Below are 8,374 nucleotides of genomic sequence, written 5' to 3'. Positions count from 1 at the left end.
CTCTTGCAAAGTTCAGTTGCATGCTTCTTGACTTTCCTTCCAGCTTTTTTTTAAAAAGGTGCTCAAAGACCTGATGCAAAAAATATAGATTAATATAAAAACTTTCTTTTTTTTTCTTATCGGTAATAAAACTGGATAAACTCAATTAACCTGAGGGATTAGAATTCACWATTTATCTCTAACAAATACAAAGTTATGTCTGGAATAATAAACAGCAACATGACTGAGTTATCCTAATCTTGTTTTAATTTTTTTAAGTAAACTTAGTAGTTGTTTCTAAGTCATTGAAATGTTGCTCTGAGGTGTATAAACTTTTGCTTCTGCATATTGGCAATAAAAAAAACATTGTTGAACTTGACAGAGGTGTCATATTGATTGAAAATGCTGCTTTTGGTCGTGTTCTTACAAAGTGTTGTTACTCGATTGCAGCCGAAGGTCAAATATTCTTATTGAGAACAGATCTGAGACATAAAGAAGAAAAGTGACTCATGCACCGATAACTTCCAGCTTCTTAAAGCATAAATACTGAGTCAGTTTTATTATATGTGTTTAAAGCATCAGGAAGCTCATTAAAGCTGGTCAGTTTCAGACACAACAGGATTTAGTGACATCTTGTGGCAAAACTGCATATTTCAACCAACTCTGCCCTCAGATTTTTACAGAACACCAGTGTTGTAAAAGTTTATGAAACCATGTTCGCATTAACTGCTTTTAGCAGATCTGTGTTGWTTTAAGATGACCACAATCCATTTGGGTCTTGGTCTCATTTCGATTAGTCATTAGCTCTCCAATAAGGATGGTCTTCATGGTCACGTGACCATCTGATTTAAAACCCTGTGTGTGGACAGAAAAACAGCACGATTAACCTGCTAACATGGTTTTCATACAATTTATTGTGTRTTTGTAACGATGCTCCCAAATATCAACATATTCAATGTTTGACCAGAGTGTTGGGTCTTTTTTTTAAATCCACTTCTCAGTGTGTATGAACCAGGTAGTGCGTCTTGGTCAAAGTTATAAAGAAGCTCCATCACTTACCTCTTCCTTGCTTCRGGGACAAGTTTCTTAGCGTAACCAATCTAAATCAGCTAATAATTGGTTGATTCTTTATTGGTGCGTATCGTCCTTTGTTGACTGTTTTCACTGACAGATGTGCTATTTCTCTTTACAAACTTGATCTTATTTGATTAGAATTARACTGTTTCTCCAAACTGAGTTTGTTCAAATACAATATATTGCCAAAAGTATTTGCTCACCCATCCAAAAGACCATGGTCCATAAAGACATAGACAGWGTCCTGACCTCAACCTGATARAACACCTTYGGGATGAATTARAKYGGAGACTGAGAGACAGATCWTCTCGTCCAACATCMGTATGTGACCTCACAAATGTGCTTCTGGAAGAATGGTCAAAAATCACCATAAACACACTCCTAAACCTTGCGGACAGCCTTCAGAAGAGATGAAGCTGTTGTAGCTGCAAAGGGTGGACCAAYGTCATATTGAACCTTATAGATTAGGAATGGGATGTACCTGAAGCTCATATGCGAGTCAAGGCAGGTGAGCCAATATTTTTGGCAATATAGGGTATCTTAATGACGATAGGGGTYGTTGGGCCAAATTGACATAAAAATTAATCCCAATTAATTGTGGCATTTAGTTGATAACGATTCATAGCTGGAAATTGTGCTTGCATGAGGCCAACATGGTCCGCATTTTTGGCTTTTCTCGTACTCCAGTTTACATCAGTGTTTCAGGTGATAGGGTTAGGGTAGGGTTGGGGTTAGCTGTTCCGTGCTGCCTTCCTGATAGCTTTTTTAAGTTATTTACTTTGAAAATGCAAATGATACCTAGCTTCCCAGTTGTTACATAACACCATCTCGCAATATCAAATAAAAATCTAAGGAAGAACAATGACTACGTACACAAAAATACGTCATCATGACCTGGCACTAGTTGTAATTGCTAAGTGGCAAATAATAATTGTTCAGAGTTTTACTGACAATTAGTTGCACACGATACAATTTTGCCCAACGCTAAATGACAGGTAAGATTTTAATCGACCGTAGCATTTCCACAGAACCCCACTTCCATAGATCTGATCCATCAGTAAAATAAAAAATGTCAGTTTTTTTAAACGTGGGGTAGAACCAGCGTATTGGCCCTGCAGGTTTAGAAACTGATACYCCACACAGATTCTACACCTGTTTCCCTGACGCAATTAACGATCCAGAAGACGTGCCAGCAATAAGCTGCGTGTCTTAACTCGGCGTGGTCGTCACCCGCTCCACTTGCCTCTGTAACCACCAAAACATCATCCCTGCATCGTCGGTGAAGACGCAAATGACCTTCCTCCAGACAATGCAGGGTGAAGCATGGCAGGCCGGGCTAATGCAATGGTCAGGTCCCTGACCGCAGCATTTCCTCTCATGGTCTGCTGCTGCCTCTCTCTGCAGCTTCCACGTGCACTCCGCGGCACATCAGAGGACGGTGAGGGGAGCGAGCTGATTCTGCAGGGACATCAGAGCATCAGAAACTAGTCCTGGCTTCCTGGCAACAGCTAGAACCCACTCATTAACCACAGCCAATTGTTGAATGAGTTCCTGGGAAAACAGTTCAGAGATCCGACTAAATAATTGTCAAATTTTAATGCACATGTTGCTAAATAAATAAATATTTTCTTTGATCCCATCTGCATTCTGCTAAGTGCTTATGCATATTTTATTGTTTCAAAATGTATGGATTATTAAAAAAAAATCTTGCTGACTATGTTGCTGCAGTCTTCTGTTTGCTGATCTACACTACAAATATTTGCAAAGGTCTCTAATAAAACAAACCTGATTCTGAACCCTTCTGTTGAAGACCCCCCACCACTCTGTCTCCCTCCTCTTGTTGCAGAATACCTACCAGGACCTGCACTTTCTCCTGCCACTGTCGTATTTCTGCCTCTTCGGGGACCTGCACTTTCTCCTCTGACTATTCTTCTCCCTCGTCTGACGGTTCTGCCACGAGGACCTGAATACTCTTCACCTCCACTCACTAACCAGACCTCACTTGACTCCAGTGATGACATCTCCTCACAGGGATCAGCATTGAGCTGCAATAAGCAACATTAGGCCACTGCTCTTTTCTAAAAAAATAAAAAATAAAAGATTTTTACTTCAGAGTCTGTAACAGTTAAAGCATTAGTTTGGAGCTTTTGAAACGAAGTTCAGTGGAAAGATTGTTAACAATTATTGTGTTAAAAAGCTCTTTGAACGACATCATTGGATAATAGTTTAATTCTAACCAGACAGACAAGCTAACTGCGTTTCACAGCAGGGCCAAAACCAAAAACTGACAGCTGCAGTCTTCAAAAAACCCTCTAATCTTAAATAGTGGTTGGTTCAAACGCTATTTTATAACCCATTGTCAGTTTTGCATTGCGTGGTTATTTACATGGAATATTGTGGGTTTTTTTACAAGCATGAACAAGCTGTGGGACCACCGGTGCAGAATGGGCATTTTCAGTTTTAATCTAATAATCATGTAGTACAAAGTTTTTAAAATACAAAAGTGTATAAAACAAATTGTTCATGTGAATTAATGCAAAATTGTTGACTTTTAGTTTGGTTTTGGGCAGCAGGACTCAAGAGTTATGAAAGGTAGGGGTGGGGAGGATGCTGCTGCCTCACCCCATGGCTGCCAGAAGACATGTGTCCAAATACATACTTTAAGACTTAATTAACAAATATAAACAAACAAACATAAGCAGCATTAATTAAAGATGATATTTGCTTTTAAATTCTTATTTTTCACTTTTAAATCCTTTAGTAGGGGTCTATATAAAATGGAACTGCAATGCTTTGGTGTGAATTCCTGCTGATTGTAACTCCACAAGCCCCGCCTCTTTTCTGGGGCGTGTCTCAGATCAACTGGTTTTGAGGCTGCCTCTTTCAATGCAAACGAGGTGCTTGACAGTCCCCCTCCAGCTTCCAGAGCGGTCCATTCTAGTTTGATAGAGGGGGTTTACGACTATATAGAGGTGCCGAAAGTTTTTATTTATAAATTAATTAAAAACGAGGAAAGACTTGCCCATCCAGCCTTACACGCTGGAGCCAGAGGAGAATGAAAATCACCAAAATATTGTTGGTGCAAAATACAACGTACAGTATATTATATTTACGCATTTCACCACATTGAATTTTTTGATATTTTTTCAATTCAAATCCACTCACAGAAAACCCCAAAATTTACCCACATTTACCCAAACATGGCAATAGTTCACTTTGATTTTTGTATCATTCGAACTAGCTGTTAGCTTCTCACAGAACCCCAATTCATAAGGTCTGAACTGTCCCCCTTAAAGCCTTTTAATTTACTCACAGTGCTCCACTTCCCCAGTCAGTAACAAACCAAATATTACAATTGACTCTCAGTAAATGTGGTTCATCTAATTGTTTAAAAATCTGTTGGAACAATTTAATCCAGTTTAGGCTTTGGCAGATTGTTGATGCTGTGTAGATATAATTATCTTACTTGAATACTCACTAATGGATTAACTTGCACACATCTCTACAGCATTACTATGTCTGCCATCAGAAAATATGTTTTTCTGAACACCTGTATGCTTAATTTGCAAAGTGGTTCATTATAGGCGCCATGATTTCTTTGAATAAAATGACGTCTTTTTATGGCAATAAGAAATCCACAGCACTCCATAAATGTGTTTATGCTGGTTATTTTATGATTGTGTAATGTGTGCATTAGATAACAGATCTAGTTACTGTGACAGTTTGTGTTACTAATACTGTATGTTAACATTTTCACGAGTGTACAGAATCTTTTTTACCGAACATTGATTAGGATTTTCTCCATGTCTCCTCTGTTACAGATTAGGTCTTGGCTGGAAAGGAGCCACGAGAATCTAAAAATAAACAGACACTCCGACCAGCTGTGTATGGATGCAGCCGAATCTCATATTAACTGCCCAAACTGGGAATTAATGAACAGCATTTATGAAGTCTGACTTTTAATCCAAAATGGCTGAATAGGGAGAGGCAGTCTGAATCGAGTGAGATAAAAGTTGTAATCCAAATGCCTCAGGCATCCGGTTGGGTAATTAAAAAAGGAAAGAAAGAAAGAAAAAAAGAAGTTTGGAAAATCTATTAATAAACCTTTAATTAAAAACTACATTTTTAATATCTGAAGACCTTTTCAATTGACATTTCTAACAGGATTTGTTGGTTTGCCTAAAGCACTTGCAGCTTGAGTGTGGCTGCGGTACGGTGCATTGAAGTGAACAGCTCATTTACCAGATTTCAGTGGTAACTTGGTTGCATTGTGCAGATAATCACAAACACATCCTGCATGTAGCGCTGGCTCCGGTGATGATCTGGTGTACAGCAGAGCGGCTCTCTACAGGAGGAACTGAGGACAGCAGCTGCATTGTCGCCTCACATCAGCTATTATTCCAGATGGGTTGGGTAGTCCACCAGAGCGTCGGAACAAGATCTTCACACTCTGAATGGGCCAGAACTGCTGTCATTTTTTAAAATTCAAGTAATCTGACTAAGAATTATTTACAGCATTTTAGACTTTTATTTAACTTCATTTACAAATATTTGACCCATAGAAACACGTTGAGATCTCTTCTGTGAAAAATATCGTGCTCTGTGAAAATTCTCTATTCGTGTCTTTGGTCTACTTTTAGCTAGCCTGGCCCTTGCCTTCCTACACAATTCTAGTTTTCTTTCACTGCTCCGTGTTGACAAGGCTTCCAAATTAAATTAAATTTGTCTCACAAAGCCTGCAGCACTCATTTACAGCCATCTTGTTGAGCTCGATACTTCTCTCCTCCCAGTAGGGGATGGTTGTTCACAGCGCGCACAATTTCCGGTTAGCCTCTTAGCTTAGCTTCCTTCACTGTCGAACTGCGCACTGCATACGTCACGGCCAAACGTTAGCGGTTATCAGATCCAATCATTTTAAACTTCAACTGAGTCCACGCCTCCAGCAAGAAATCGCTTCTCAATGGYCAACAAAGCAAAGCATAGAACAAGGGGCTGTTTTTATACCAGGCTAACTTTTAGCTGTTAACAAGCCATTTTCTACTTTTTGCTACTAGGCACCATATTATCGCGTTCAGCTAGCCTTTTGCTACATTTAGCGTTTACTAAATCTTTTTGCGATTTTAGTTTTTGGCAAAAACATTTACCTTCCTTTAGTGTTTAGCTGGTGTTTGGCTCCTTAGACAGCTCAATTTTTGCTTTCTCAGTAAACTGGTGCAATTTGGCACCCAACATTATCACCACATAGTCTTTATTACGTTCAACCGGAAATAAAATTATTGGGTTTTAACATGTAGGAAAGACATGTCAGAATACAGAACAGCAGGAGTCTCATTCCCATAATAAACAGTACATAATTACAGCAATAATAACTATGCTATTATTATTATTATAATCATTATAATTATAATTATTATTTTTATTATAATGATAATTGATCGACTTGCGACCTGTCCAGTGAACCCGGTGACCCTGAAAGGAAGAAACGGGTGTAGATAATGAATGAATGAATGAATGAATGAATGGCTAGATGACAACAACAACAACAAAAACAACAACACAATAATAATAATGAAGATGAAAATTTAAACCCACTTTTACCAACTTCTTGTTTAAATTTAAGTTGCTGTCCTTTCTGCAAAGTGGGCTTTCTAAGACTCAGCTGGTGACTGCAAACATACGGAGGAGTGGATTTTAGATGTGAGTGAAATTAATTCAGAGGTTTTTAAATGTAAAATAGGAGAAGACCTAAAACTTGCTTGTATAATATGGTGCCAACAAATAAAAATGGTAAAACATGAGTCAACAGTGGGAAAAAAAACAATCAAACGGAGCCAAAGATTGATTGTGAATTTTACAGTAATAGAAGTTTTTTGATAAAAGTTTATTTTGATTGCTGTAACGTCTCATGTTGTGTGATCATTTATGGGTCCACAGTGACACATAGAAAATATAGTTTTGTTGGCATATTTTTATACATTTGTGGTCATTGTTCAACATGTTACCAGCCTTTTCTATTTGATTAGACTTCAAACTAAACAGAAAACATTTAACTTCCCCAAAAAAAAAAAAAAAAAACTCTTGCATCAGCTCAGTCCGCACCTGGAATAAACCTGTCCTCACCTCATCGTATTAGCAACATAAATGCTCCAGGATGGGAGCGCAACACATCCGAACACAATAATAAAACATATTTCAGCATGATTAGGCTCAGACTGTGATTTGAAATGAACTAGAAGAGTTTGACAACATCCATAAGGAAACTAAAGTCTTACAGGATGTCAGGTTGTCTGACAGGTTGTAAGATTTCTAACTCATTAGTGAGCAGCCGTGACGTTCAGTCGAGACCATGATAACACGTTCTCACTTCCACCAGAGGAGACTCCTGAATGTTATTCTGCAGAAAGCATAACAGGACACTGAATGTGTGAACAGTTAGTCCTAATTGTGATCTATGCCCTGTTTGAAATCAACTTACTTTCTTTGTCGTTTTAGGTCACTAACTTACAAAGCTGAGTGTGAGAAACTCTTTTTTTAAAACATTAATTAGTCTGTGTTTTTTCTTTTTTATGACCACTACTTCTGTTCATTAGATGAAAATCTAACGAATGCAACTCCTCTGTCCCGTATTTTGTTTGACATACTTTTTGTGTGACGAAGCTGAATAGGAAAAGCCCGATGCTCCTTGAGAGTTGGTCGTGTCGCATCCTGAGACGCATCGAGGATGAAGGAGGAGAGGCGCCTTTTTGGTGGTGAAAAGGCAAGGTGAGCGAGACAAAACACTTGTGGATGAGAATGGAAATGGGTCAGGACACGTATAGACACTCTTGTTTCTGCTGGGTTCCCTCTTGGTGTTACTATGGTAACGTTACCCTATCTTCCTACCTACTTACCTGCCCGCCTTTAACGCACAGCTACACACCCTCGCAGCCGTGCCACAGGTTTTGCACCTGCATCGCACAAACTCCTATTCCAAGAGCTCGTCTCATCCGGTTTCACAGCCAGACGGTGAGAACGTAAAGTTGTCGACGGAGCTGCTAAACAATCAACACTGCTTTGCTTCCTCCTCTTTTTTCTTCTTCTACTTTTATTTATCATTTTAATTTTTTTGAGCAGAAACAGGTCTCAACATGCATTTCTGGAGATTCTGACACCAGAAAGAGTCTGACTGTGGTTTTAATAAGAGATGCTCACAAAAGATTGACAGCCTGGTGGACTTTAAAAAAGGCTTGAAGACTTTTATTTTTAATCAATTCTGCCTCTGCATGATTTTACCACTGGTTTTAATTACTTTTAACAGAACTTGGAAGTTTTTACTTATATA

Source organism: Austrofundulus limnaeus, unplaced genomic scaffold (genome assembly GCF_001266775.1).
Source record: "Austrofundulus limnaeus strain Quisiro unplaced genomic scaffold, Austrofundulus_limnaeus-1.0 Scaffold11, whole genome shotgun sequence".
NCBI classification, from domain to species: domain Eukaryota; kingdom Metazoa; phylum Chordata; class Actinopteri; order Cyprinodontiformes; family Rivulidae; genus Austrofundulus; species Austrofundulus limnaeus.
The sequence above is the reverse complement of the archived record's forward strand: the minus strand, read 5'-3'. Positions refer to the sequence as shown.